The following is a 14,629-nucleotide window of genomic DNA, read 5'->3' on the forward strand; positions in this document are numbered from 1 at the left end:
GGCGCCACGGTTCGGCAATCCTCTCGCTCCCACAGTACGCTCTCATAGACTGCCGTCCTCTAGCCGCGCCGCCACCTCTGGCTACATTCTTATGGAGGTGCACGGCGGTCAGCGTCGCCCCCACTGGCGACGTTTGTGTGGAGACGCACGGCGGTCAGCTTCTCCCACGGTATGCGCATTCTAGACTGAGGCCTCGTTCATGTCGGTGTAGCGCAGAATGTTAGCTGATAGACGCTGTTAATCTCACTGTTTGCCGAAGTAGTTTAATGTCAATATGCTCTGCTTAAGAAGCTTCCTTGCCCTATTCTGCACTCAATCTGCTTAGCTGAGATGGCATGCCAAGGCCGATTAGTTGCTAAAATATCCTGCCATATATTTATTGTGACGTAGATTGCCATGGTCTAGTAGCCAATCTGTTAGGTGAAATAGCTCTACATCGTTTTATACTCGATCTTTGTTGCTACGATGGCCTTCGATAGTTCGATGGTTGTGTGCTCGGCCTCATTGACTGCTGAAACAGCCTGCCATAATTTGGCACTCAAATCTGTTTGCTGAATTAGCTTTACATATATTTCGTTACTTAGATCTGCTCGTCCAAATATCTTGCCATAGCTTTAGACATCGACCTAGGTATTTTTTCTGGACTTCATCAAAAAGCATATATGTTTTTCCTGTAATATCTAGTAGAAGAACTAATTTGTATGTCTAACAGATGGACATGACTTGGATAACTTCTGCTTGAAGATTCTCCGCTGCATATCTTGAGGGGGTTGAAAACTTCATGAACTTTATCAGAGCTGAGTACGGTGGTCTGATACATCCATTTTGCATCATGCTTTTATATCGATATTTATCACATTATGGACTGTTATTTCACTTTATGTAATAATACTTATGGCTATTCTCTCTTATTTTACAAGGTTTACATAAGGAGGGAGATGCGGGTAGCTGGAATTCTGGGCTGGAAAAGGAGCAAATATTAGAGATCTATTCTGCGCAACTCCAAATGTCCTGAAACTCCACGGAACGTCTTAAATTAAATAAAGAAAAATCCTCGCCAAAGATGAAGGCCAGGGGGCCCACACCCTTCTCACAAGGGTGGGGGCACGCCCCCCTACCTCGTGGGCCCCCTGGTGGCTCTCCGACGCCCATCTTCTCCTATATGAAGTCTTTCGATGAGAAAAAAATAGGAAGGAACTTTTCGGGACGAGACTCCGCCGGCACGAGGCGGAACCTTGGCGGATCCAATCTAGAGCTCCGGCAGAGCTGTTCTGCCGGGGAAACTTCCCTCCGGGAGGGGGAAATCATCACCATCATCATCACCAACGCTCCTCTCATCGGGAGAGGGCAATCTCCATCAACATCTTCACCAGCACCATCTCATCTCCAAACCCTAGTTCATCTCTTGTATCCAATTCTTGTCTTAAAGTCTGGGATTGGTGCTAATAGGTTGCTAGTAGTGTTGATTACTCCTTGTAGTTGATGCTAGTTGGTTTATTTGGTGGAAGATCATATGTTCAGATCCTATATGCATAATATTACCCCTCTGATTATGAACAAGAATATGCTTTGTGAGTAATTACGTTCGTTCCTCAGGACAAGGGAGAAGTCTTGCTATGAGTAGTCATGTGAATTTGGTATTCGTTTGATATTTTGATAAGATGTATGTTGTCTAGCCTCTAGTGGTGTTATGTGAACGTCGACTACATAACACTTCACCATTATTTGGGACTAGAGGAAGGCATTAGGAAGTAATAAGTAGATGATGGGTTGCTAGAGTGACAAAAGCTTAAACCCTAGTTTATGTGTTGCTTCGTAAGGGGCTGATTTGGATCCACATGTTTCATGCTATGGTTAGGTTTACCTTAATACTTTTGTTGTAGTTGCGGATGCTTGCAATAGAGGTTAATCATAAGTGGGATGCTTGTTCAAGTAAGAACAGCACCCAAGCACCGGTCCACCCACATATCAAATTATCAAAGTGTCGAACGCGAATCATATGAACGTGATGAAAACTAGCTTGACGATATTCCCATGTGTCCTCGGGAGCACTTTTCCTATTATAAGAGTTTGTTTCGGCTTGTCCTTTGCTACAAAAGGATTGGGCAACCTTGCTGCACTTTATTTACTTTTATTACTTGTTGCTCGTTACAATCTATCTTATCACAAAACTATCTGTTACCACTTATTTCAGTACTTGCAGAGAATACCTTGCTGAAAACCGCTTATCATTTCCTTCTGCTCCTCGTTGGGTTCGACACTCTTACTTATCGAAAGGACTACGATAGATCCCCTATACTTGTGGGTCATCAATACTCTTTTCTGGCGCCGTTGCCAGGGAGTGTAACGCTTTTGGTGGGTGGAATTTGGTAAGGAAAAATTTATATAGTGTGCTGAAATTTGCTGTCACTTGTTACTATGGAAAGTAATTCTCTGAGGGGCTTGTTCGGGGTATCTTCACCCTGACCAGTAGAGAAAAGAGTTTCTCCTCAACCTACTGAACCTATTGAAAATGAAATTCCTTATGAGTATCCTTCGGGTATGATAGAAAAACTGCTAGCTAATCCTTTTACAGGAGATGGAACAAAGCATCCTGATGAGCACTTAATATATGTGGATGAAGTTTGTGGATTATTTAAGCTTGCAGGTATACCCGATGATGTTGCTAAGAAGAAGGTCTTCCCTTTATCTTTGAAGGAAGACGCATTGATATGGTATAGGCTATGTGATGATATGAGATCATGGGACTATAAAAGATTGAAGCTGGAATTTCATCAAAAGTATTACCCTATGCATCTTGTTCATCGTAATCGCAATTATATATATATAATTTCTGGCCTCGCGAAGGAGAAAGCATCGCTCAAGCTTGGGGGAGGCTTAAATCAATGTTATATTCATGCCCCAATCATGAGCTCTCCAGAGAAATGATTATTCAAAATTTATATGATCGGCTTTCTGATAACAATCGCACCATGCTCGATACTTCTTGTGCTGGCTCTTTTATGATGAAGACTATTGAATTCAGATGGAATTTATTGGATAGAATTAAACGCAACTCTGAAGATTGGGACCTCGGCGAAGGTAAGGAGTCAGGTATGACACCTAAGTTTGATTGTGTTAAATCTTTTATGGACACTGATATTTTCCGTAAGTTTAGCACTAAATATGGACTTGACTCTGAGATAGTTGCTTCTTTCTGTGAATCTTTTGCTACTTATGTTGATCTCCCTAAGGAGAAGTGGTTTAAATATCATCCTTCCATAGAAGTAAAAGTAGTTGCACCTATTAAAGTTGAAGAAAAGACTGTCACTTATAATGATCCTATTGTTCCTACTTCTTATGTTGAGAAACCACCTTTCCCTGTTAGAATAAAGGATCATGCTAAAGCTTCAATTGTTGTTCGTAAAAGCAATATTAGAACTTATACACCTCCTGAGCAAGTTAAAGTAGAACCTAATATTGCTATTGTTAAAGATCTCTTGTTTGATAATATTGATGGGCATGTTATTCAGTTCGAAGGTGAAACTGCTAGAATTGCTAAACCTTGTGCTAAAGATAAACATAGACCTGTGGTAGGCGTGCCTGTTATTTCTGTTAAAATAGGAGATCGTTGTTATCATGGCTTATGTGATATGGGTGCTAGTGCTAGTGCAATACCTATTGACTTATACAAAGAAATTATGCATGACATTGCACCTGTTGAGTTAGAAAAAATTGATGTTACTATTAAACTTGCTAATAGAGATACTATTTCACCAATGGGAATTGTTAGAGATGTTGAAGTCTTGTGTGGGAAAACTAAATATCCTGCTGATTTTCTTGTTCTTGGTTCCCCACAAGATAGTTTTTGTCCCATTATATTTGGTAGACCCTTCTTAAATACTGTCAATGCTACCATAGATTGCACAAAGAATGTTGTTACTGTTGGCTTGGATGATATGGTTCATGAGTTTAATTTCTCTAAATTTAGTAAACAACATCATGAGGAAGAATTACCTAGTAAGGATGAAATTATTGGTCTTGCTTCTATTGTCGTACCTCCTAGTGATCCTTTAGAACACTATTTGCTAGACCATGAAAATGATATGTTCATGAATGAAAGAAGGGAAATAGATGAAGTATTCTTTAAACAGGAACCTATTTTGCATCACAACTTGCCTGTTGAAATCTTAGGGGATCCTCCTCCACCCAAGGGTGATCCCGTGTTTGAGCTTAAACCTTTGCCTGATAATCTTAAATATGCTTATCTTGATGAAAAGAAGATATACCCTGTTATTATTAGTGCTAACCTTTCAGAGCATGAAGAAGAAAGATTATTGAAAACTCTGAAGAAGCACCGTGCTGCTATTGGATATACTCTTGATGATCTTAAGGGCATTAGTCCCACTCTATGTCAACATAAAATAAATTTGGAAGCAGATGCCAAACCAGTTCGTGATCCTCAACGACGTCTGGATCCTAAAATGAAAGAAGTGGTAAGAAAAGAAATACTAAAGCTTCTGGAGGCAGGTATAATCTATCCCGTTGCTGATAGTGAGTGGGTAAGTCATGTCCATTGTGTCCCTAAGAAGGGAGGTATTACTGTTGTTCCTAATGATAAAGATGAATTGATTCCACAAAGAATTATCACAGGTTATAGGATGGTAATTGATTTCCGCAAATTAAATAAAGCTACTAAGAAATATCATTACCCCTTACCTTTTATTGATCAAATGCTAGAAAGATTATGAAAACATACACACTATTGCTTTCTAGATGGTTATTCTAGTTTCTCTCAAATACCTGTGTCGGCTAGAGATCAATCAAAGACTACTTTTACATGCCCTTTTGGTACTTTTGCTTATAGACGTATGCCTTTTGGTTTATGTAATGCACCTGCTACCTTTCAAAGATGCATGATGGCTATATTCTCTGACTTTTGTGAAAAGATTTGTGAGGTTTTCATGGACGACTTTTCCGTCTATGGTTCCTCTTTTGATGATTGCTTGAGCAATCTTGATCGAGTTTTGCAGAGATGTGAAGAAACTAATCTTGTCTTGAATTGGGAAAAGTGTCACTTTATGGTTAATGAAGGTATTGTCTTGGGGCACAAAGTTTCTGAAATAGGTATTGAAGTTGATAAAGCCAAGGTTGATGCTATTGAAAAGATGCCATGTCCCAAGGACATCAAAGGTATAAGAAGTTTCCTTGGTCACGCCGGATTTTACAGGAGGTTCATTCAGGACTTCTCAAAAATTTCTCGGCCTCTGACTAATTTATTGCAAAAAGATATACCATTTGTCTTTGATGATGATTGTGTAGAAGCATTTGAAATACTTAAGAAAGCATTAGTCTTTACACCTATTGTTCAGCCACCTGATTGGAACCTACCCTTTGAAATTATGTGTGATGCTAGTGATTATGCTGTGGGTGCTGTTCTAGGGCAAAGAGTTGATAAGAAATTAAATGTGTTTCATTATGCTAGTAAGACTCTAGACAATGCTCAAAGAAATTATGCTACTACTGAAAAAGAGTTTTTAGCAGTTGTATTTGCTTGTGATAAGTTCAGATCTTATATTGTTGATTCTAAAGTAACTATTCAAACTGATCATGCTGCTATTAAATATCTTATGGAAAAGAAAGATGCTAAACCTAGACTTATTAGATGGGTTCTCTTGCTACAAGAATTTAATTTGCATATTATTGATAGAAAGGGAGCTGAGAACCCCGTTGCAGACAACTTGTCTAGGTTAGAGAATATTCTTGATGACCCACTACCTATTAATGATAGCTTTCCTGATGAACAATTAAATGTTATAAGTACTTCTCGTAGTACTCCATGATATTCTAATTATGCTAATTATATTGTTGCTAAGTTTATACCACCTAGCTTCACATACCAGCAAAAGAAAAAGTTTTTCTATGATTTAAGACATTACTTTTGGGATGACCCACATCTTTATAAGGAAGGAGTAGATGGTGTTATTAGACGTTGTGTACCTGAGCATGAACAGGAATAGATCCTACGCAAATGTCATTCCGAGTCTTATGGAGGACACCACGCTGGAGATAGAACTGCACATAAGGTATTGCGGTCTGGTTTTTATTGGCCTACTCTCTTCAAGGATGCCCGTAAGTTTGTCTTGTCTTGTGATGAATGTCAAAGAATTGGTAATATTAGTAGACGTCAAGAAATGCCTATGAATTATTCTCTTGTTATTGAACCATTTGATGTTTGGGGCTTTGATTATATGGGACCTTTTCCTGCCTCTAATGGATATACACATATTTTAGTTGCTGTTGATTACGTTACTAAGTGGGTAGAAGCTATTCCAAATAGTAGTGCTGATCATAACACTTCTATTAAAATGCTTAAAGAAGTTATTTTCCTGAGGTTTGGAGTCCCTAGATATTTAATGACTGATGGTGGTTCACACTTTATTCATGGTGCTTTCCGTAAAATGCTTGCTAAATATGATGTTAATCATAGAATTACATCTCCTTATCACACACAGTCTAGTGGTCAAGTAGAGTTGAGCAATAGAGAGCTCAAATTAATTTTGCAAAAGACTGTTAATAGGTCTAGAAAGAATTGGTCCAAGAAACTTGATGATGCATTATGGGCTTATAGAACTGCATACAAAAATCCTATGGGTATGTCTCCGTATAAAATGGTTTATGGGAAAGCATGTCACTTACCTCTCGAACTAGAACATAAGGCATATTGGGCTATTAAAGAGCTCAACTATGATTTTAAACTTGCCGGTGAAAAGAGGTTATTTCATATTAGTTCACTTGATGAATGGAGAACCCAAGCTTATGAAAATGCCAAGTTGTTAAAGAAAAAGTTAAAAGATGGCATGACAAAAGGATACAAAAGCGTGAGTTTAATGTAGGTGATTATGTATTGCTATACAACTCTCGTTTAAGATTTTTTGCAGGAAAACTTCTCTCTAAATGGGAAGGCCCTATGTTATCGAAGAGGTCTATCGTTCCGGTGCCATAAAAATCAACAACTTCGAGGGCACAAATCCGAAGGTGGTAAACGGTCAAAGAATTAAACATTATATCTCAGGTAATCCCATAAATGTTGAAACCGATATTATTGAAACCGTAACCCCGGAGGAATACATAAGGGACACTTTCCGGAATGTTTCAGACTCCGAAAAGGAATAGGTATGTGGTACTGTAAGTAAACCGACTCCAAAACAATTTTTAAGGCAATATTTCTCCGTTTTGGAATATTTAAAAAAATAGAAAAATAAGTAGCAGTCCGGGAAGGACACGAGGGTGGTGGGCGTGCCCTACCCCCCTGGGCATGCCCCCTACCTCGTGAGCACCTCGTGTGCCTTCCGGACTCCGTTTTCTTGCACGATGCGTATTTTGGTCAGTAAAAATTCATTATATATTCTCCCGTAGGTTTTGACTCTCGTATCACGCAAACCTCCTATGTTCTTGTTTCGAGCTGTTTTTTGTCAGGGTTTTCCAGGCTAGGCATCAAGTCGTCTCCCTCTTCCAACATTGGTGACAACGATGCTTGGCTAATGAAGATAGATCTGAAGAGGCAAGAACCCACGAGGGTCAACAAGGATGAAAGGATCAAGAAGGCCACGGAGGATCAAGCTCCAGCAGCAAAAGACATCCTTCAAATTGATCATGACCTTCTTACCCCAACTGAGATCGAAGCTTTGAAGATGATTGAGTTAGTTCGTATACAAAACAAGTATCTCACACAAGAAAATATTTTGTTGAAGGATCATATTGTCGCTCTCAAGGGCATTATTCGCAAGCTGGAGGACCTCTTACGATTGATGTGCGATTATCCGTTACCTCCACCTTCACCGACAAAGGAGATATAATCACATGGGTATGGGCACTCCCCTTGGCAACTGCCAAGCTTGGGGGAGGTGCCCCGGTATCGTATCACCATCACAACTCCCATCTTTATCGTTTTTCTTAGTTCGATCCTATTAGTAGTATCTTGATCTAGTAGAATAAAGTTTATGGCATGATCTAGTTTTGAGTGTTGATTTATGATCTCTCTTTGTAATCGAGTCCGTGAGCTATATATAATAAAGATTAATGTTGAGTCAAGGGCTTAATTATTTTGCCATGATCTTGGGTGAATAAAAGAAAAGAGAAAAAGAATAAAAAAATAAAAAGTTCATATTGATCTTATTCAGAGTAATGACTTCACATAGAAAGAGTATGATGATTAAAAGTTGTTGGGAGTTGGCAAGCATAGCTTTGGTCATTGTTGCAATTAATAGGAAATAATAAGGAAAGAGAGGTTTTCACATATAGATATATTATCATTGACATCTTTTATGATTGGGAGCACTCATTAAAATATGACATGCTAAAGAGTTGATGTTGGACAAGGAAGACAACGTAATGAGTTATGTCTTTCTTATATCTGAGATAAAGTATGTTGTCATGGATCCTCTAACTTGTTGAGCTTGCCTTTCCCCCTCATGCTAGCCAAATTCTCAGCACCAAGTAGAAATACTACGTGTGCTTCCAAATACCCTTAAACCAGTTTTGCCATGAGAGTCCACCATACCTACATATGGATTGAGTAAGATCCTTCAAGTAAGTTGTCATCGGTGCAAAGCAATAAAAATTGCTCTAAATATGTATGATTGATTGGTGTGGGAGAAATAAGCTTTATACAATCTTGTGATGTGGAAGTAATAAAAGCGACGGACTGCATAATAAAGGTTCATATCACAAGGGGCAATATAAAGTGACGTTCTCTCGCATTGAGATTTTATACATCCAACCATAAAAGCGCATGGCAACCTCTGCTTCCCTCTGCGAAGGGCCTATCCTTTATTATTATCTTCTACCTTATGCAAGAGTCATGGTGATCTTCACCTTTTCTTTTTCATTTTATCCTTTGGCAAGCTCAGCATGTTGGAAAGAACATGATATATATATATATATATATATATATATATATATATATATATATATATATATATATAATTGGATGTAGGGGAGCATGAACCATTATTGTTGACATTACCCTTGAGGTAAAAGGTTGTGGGGCAAAACTATAAGCCCCTATCTTTCTCTGTGTCCGATTAAAATTCCGTAACCACAAGTATTGCGTGAGTGGTAGCAATTATGGAGGACTAAATGATAGTTGAGTATGTCCACTTGCTTTTTAGCTCTGACATAGACTCTTTCCGATGTTATGATAAATTGCAATTGCTTCAATGACTGAGATTATAGTTTGTTGGAGCCCAATAAGGTTTATGATTTATACTTTTGCATTGTGAATAGATCATCACTTGAACATAAGTAATCATATGACAAAATCTATATATGTTGCTGTTATGAGAATAATCATGATGCCCTCATGTCCGTATTTTATTTTTATCGACGCCTCTACCTCTAAACATGAGGACATATTTATTGTTATCGGCTTTTCGCTTGAGGACAAGCGAGGTCTAAGCTTGGGGGAGTTGATACGTCCATTTTGCATCATGCTTTTATATCGATATTTATCGCATTATGGACTGTTATTTCACTTTATGTCACAATACTTATGGCTGTTCTCTCTTATTTTACAAGGTTTACATAAGGAGGGAGAATGCCGGCAGCTGGAATTGTGGGCTGGAAAAGGAGCAAATATTAGAGATCTATTCTACGCAACTCCAAAAGTCCTGAAACTCCACGGAACGTCTTAAAATAAATAAAGAAAAATCCTCGCCAAAGATGAAGGACAGGGGGCCCACACCCTTCTCACGAGGGTGGGGGGCGCCCCCCCCCCCCGTAGGGCGCGCCCCCTACCTCGTGGGCCCCCTGGTGGCTCTCCAACGCCCATCTTCTCCTATATGAAGTCTTTCGATGAGAAAAAAATAGGAAGGACCTTTTTGGGATGAGACTCCGCCGCCACGAGGCGGAACCTTGGCGGATCCAATCTAGAGCTTCGACAGAGCTGTTCTGCTGGGGAAATTTCCTTCAGGAGGGGGAAATCATCACCATCGTCATCACCAACGCTCACTACACCACAACACTTAATTGGGGGCAATTAACTGCCGGGAGAAGTATGTGAATAAGGGCAAAAGATCTGCCGGGAAGCTTGTTTCTGCCGGTAGAAGTACTTTAGGGCAGAGAAACTGCCGGTAGAAGTACTTTAGGGCAGAGAAACTGCCGGTAGAACTTGATGAACAAGGGCACATAAACTGTCGGGAATCATGTCCACATTAAAGGGCGCATAATCTGCCGGGACAACCAAACCATGGCCCACTTACTGCTGGGGACTATCTTTTGGCGCGAGACCGAAATTCCATTGGGCCAAAGCGCGCGTCGCGAGAGAAGGCCCGCGAGAGGCGAAATTTTGGCACCGAACGATGCATAGGCCTGGCCCCAATCTCCGAGACTCTCTTCTAAATCGCCCTCAAATTGAGTCTTTACCCTCGCCGCCGCCACCAAATGCGATGTGCCCTAGCCGCCACCCCCAAGCACCGCCCCTGGCCGCCGCCCCCAACCACCGCCCCTGGCCGCCGCCCCGCAACCACCGCCGACTACCCTCCACTCCGACCACTTCTGCCGTCGCCCCCAGCACCCCACCTAGCTCCGCTGAGAACCAACTGACAGGGATCTAAGCCGACGCCGGCCGACCCCGTCGCCGAGCCACTCCACCGCCGACCACCATCCTTCGCCGAACAATCCAGCGCCACCACCCTACTTTGCGAGCTTCCTTGCCGGAGCAGCAATTGTCACCGGAGCATCGAGCGGGGCCACCTCCTCTACGTGACTATGTCCTCTCCCCCAAGAAGCGGACCGTCTGTCCCCTCCTGCGAGCAACTCTACCTCCTCAACATCCTCTCCCTTGGTACAACTAGCTCCTCTACTTCCTTGCCTTAACCGAGAGCATTTGATAGGCTGGATTTCTTTGCTAATTTTGTTCATATTCAGTGTCTAGCAATTTTAGTCATGAGATGCAGTGTATGACCTAAAGCTTTGATTGGCCGAAAGCATGTGCAATGTAATATTTGACTTCAATTAATCTATCTGCCTTAGTAACAATTTGCTCTTGTTTACATAATACCAGTACTTATTAGAGTGGTTGTATCTACTACTGTATTCCAACTTCTATTTAATTAGGTGACTCTAGCTTAGATCTTATTAATTTCACAAGGTGGTATTTAGTAATTTCTCTGGGTTCAGTGTCACCTATTGTAGGGCTCCTTAATTAAATCCTCTCCCTAGGCAGCGCCGGCTCTTGTACTTCCTTGCCCCAACTGAGCATTTGTCAGGTGAGATGCTTTTGCAAACTTCTATCCCTTTTTCTTCTAGGCAGTAACTAGAATGAGTTCAACAAGTTTTGAGTTTATGGCACCACAGTTGTGAAGATAACGACTAAGTATCAAACATATTCCCTAAAATGTACTGCTAGTATTTTGATATCATATAGCCGAAGTTTATTTATGCTGAAGTGATCTTCCATGGCAGCAAAATGGATGCTACAGTTACAAACTAAATTAGTGAAGCCTTGTAGAGGTACTACATTCAATCTTTGCTAAAAATGGTTTTTGTTCTGTGTCGCTTATCTCCATTATCGATCGATGGTAGAAAAGTAGCTACATAGCGAACCTCTTTTTGTCTCTTTTCTGTTCGCTTATCACCATTGTTTTGTGTAATTTGTTGTCTGAATTTGATATGTACATATGTAGACATGGTTCAGCGGTATTTATATCATTAAGTTCTCGTGCTCTACTCATATGGTGTTGAAATATTGTGGTTAGTCTCAGTTCTACATATCTATGATATAATGTTGAAATGTGTGTGATCATTCTCAGCTAGTTAATAGAACTCTACTTCCTTTCATTACTTTGGCAGTTTTAGCGAAACTAGTCAAGAATGGACAAGAGATGGACAGATAAAGGTAGACACACACAAACATATATTGATGGGGTAAAGGAATTAATAAAGTTTGCTTTTACCCATTCAGCAAAAATGCGACCTCAAGCAAGCTGATGAGGTAATGTAAATGTTTCTCTTGGTTATTGCTATGTTATACTCTCTCTGTTCATAGATATAAGATGTTCTGGGTATTTCAATATGGACCACGTACGGGCTAAAATGAGTGAACAAACACACTAAAGTGTGTCTATATATACCTGATTCGCAAAAAAAAGTTAAAACATCTTATATTTGTGAATGGAGGGAGTACTGTTTATATGTTGTTTGGCATTTAATCATTATCCAGAGAACTTCAGAAGGAACTGAAAGCCTCCTAATCGATATCCTGATAATTTTTCTTTGCATTTTCACTTTCACCCGTAATTTAATCACACTGGTACTGTATATGTGCTAAACTTTAAAATTGTCAGTTTTTAGTCGTAAATAGAGGTGATATAGTTACTTTCACTTTTCTCAGTTACTTTAATGTATGCCTTTGTAGTACTAATTGATCCATTTCTTTCCAGAACTATATCATGTACAATATAGCTAGTCCTTGTTGTAATTTCACGTATATTAACTTGCACCTTGTTGTACAATTTTTTTTGCTATACAATTCTGTGGTTTCTTCAATTCCGTTATGTGCATTTTTTCTTCTATTCGTGGTTGACTCTTTCATGTCAGATCCAAAACTTCACTGATAAAATTAGTGGAATCTGTTATATTGGGCTACAAAGCATGGACAGGGCAGTAATTTCCGATCTGTTGTCCGGATATGGCGGGATACGTGTGTCCCCCAGTATCCCCAGATTTTTGATTAAAAAGAAAGAAAAGAATGCGGGGATATGGCGGGTATGTGACACGGTTGGGATACGGCCTGGCCCAAAAAATAGCCTTGGCCCAAAACGGAACTCTATATTTTGCATGAGTGGCACACCTCTCGACACAAAAACAAGGTGCTCCCGGGTCGCATCCTCTCCTCGATCGAAGCTGCCACCTCCTGGATCGAAGCCACCACCGCCGGCGACCGCTACCTCAGCACCAACAGGCAGCAGCCTCTCCTCCCGATGGTAGGTAACCCTCCCCAATCACCAAACCCAGCAGCCTCTGCTTGACTTCTTCATGTCTTTTATTCTGATTCCTTCCATTAAGCTGCTGGATGGTGTGCTTGCTGCTCTTTGAATTCTAGTAGTAATCATGCTGCTCTTTCAATGCTTATGCTGCTGGCCTGCTGCTGCTGTTGGCCTGCTGTTGCCTATTGCTACCCATGTCATGTTTGCTAGTTGCTAGTTGAATGCTTGTGCTGCTGTTGAACATGAATGATGATTGATGAATTCTGCTCCTTGCACTGCTTGCTGTTAGGTAGCATGTCATGGGGGACGAGGACTAATCAAACTTGATAAAAGAGACACCAAATGGGCCAGTATTCTCTATTCTAATATCTTTCTCATTAATTTTCTGTCTTAACTATGTATTACATGGCTTTTTAGCTTTTGGGTGCACTCGAGCGTACGGTTTTGTGAAGCAAGTAACAATGGTACAGATTCTTGTTTTGCCATATTTGCCCATGGAATATTTTTGTATGTAAGCGCAAATAATTTCTGCTTGATCTAATTATGTCTGTAATAATCATTGCTTATTCTGATGATTAAGTGTTGCATATTTAGAAGAGTTTTATGCTAACGAGTTAAACTGCAGCACGACAACATCTATATTATGTTGATTTAAAATATGAAATGGTAGCACCATTTTTGAGTTTCTAATTTGTTGCAGGTTTCTCAAAGATACACAAATTGATGGAGGTTTGGAGGATCTACAAGTTGCTGGAGTGATAATATATTATGTAATATGCCTTTTTTCTTGAACCTTGAGACATTGAGTTTTAAGTTGCATTTTGGTGGTTGTTTCAGCACACAAGCCATTTTATGCTCATCTTGGTTGTGTGGCATGATTTCTTTACCTTGAACATATGTACTTTTCTTCGAAGCACAATGTCCTCGTATATGGTTCGGTCATGCATGTGTAAGAAACGTATATTTTTGGTATATTTATGTTGTTGAATGAGGCCTTGTGAAATTTGATTGAACTGTATGTATAAGTTGTGTGATCTGTCATGACTGTTTGAACACAATGATTGGATAGTAAATTAGGGATATCTTGCCTAGAACAATTGAGATTGCTTGTGAAAAAGCATGTCATGGCATATTACCTACCGGGAAAACTTGCTTGTGCAGGCAGTGAAACTGCCGGTAATCGGCAGTTCCTATGCTAGGATGAATCTGCCAGGAGAAAATAAACTGCCGGTAGATGCAACGGGCGGGGCAGAAAAACTGCCGGGGATTGTTTATCTGCCGGGACAAGTAATCCCTGGCAGCCATTGTAGTGGCAGTTCTATCTGCCGGGAGAATATCCGTCCCGGCAGTTTATCTGCCCTCTCAAGTGAGTTTTCCTGGCAGATTATATGTCGTTACATTGGTGTTGTGGTGTAGTGGCTCCTCTCATCGTGAGAGGGCAATCTCCATCAACATCTTCACCAGCATCATCTCATCTCCAAACCCTAGTTCATCTCTTGTATCCAATTCTTGTCTCAAAGTTCGGGATTGGTGCTAGTAGGTTGCTAGTGGTGTTGATTACTCCTTGTAGTTGATGCTAGTTGGTTTATTTGGTGGAAGATCAGTTCAGATCCTATATGCATATTATTACCCCTCTAATTATGAACATGAATATGCTTTGA

At 40.2% G+C, this 14,629-nt stretch overlaps 1 long non-coding RNA gene and 1 pseudogene across 3 annotated transcripts; one reads left to right on the forward strand and one right to left on the reverse strand.

The window, feature by feature from the left end:
• LOC123056869 (uncharacterized) overlaps window positions 1–14,629 on the reverse strand; it is a 182,835-nt pseudogene that overhangs the window by 132,712 nt on the left and 35,494 nt on the right.
• On the forward strand, window positions 10,350–13,973 carry LOC123060907 (uncharacterized). 3 transcript variants are annotated; one of them, XR_006428256.1, is made up of 3 exons: window positions 10,384–12,965; window positions 13,258–13,432; window positions 13,669–13,973. It is a non-coding gene; the product is annotated as an uncharacterized lncRNA (long non-coding RNA). The 3 variants fall into 3 exon arrangements; XR_006428254.1 differs by having other exon boundaries at window positions 10,350–12,965; window positions 13,258–13,973; XR_006428255.1 differs by lacking the exon at window positions 13,258–13,432 and having other exon boundaries at window positions 10,350–12,965.

The sequence above is a fragment of the Triticum aestivum genome, chromosome 3A (genome assembly GCF_018294505.1).
Source record: "Triticum aestivum cultivar Chinese Spring chromosome 3A, IWGSC CS RefSeq v2.1, whole genome shotgun sequence".
Lineage (NCBI taxonomy): Eukaryota > Viridiplantae > Streptophyta > Magnoliopsida > Poales > Poaceae > Triticum > Triticum aestivum.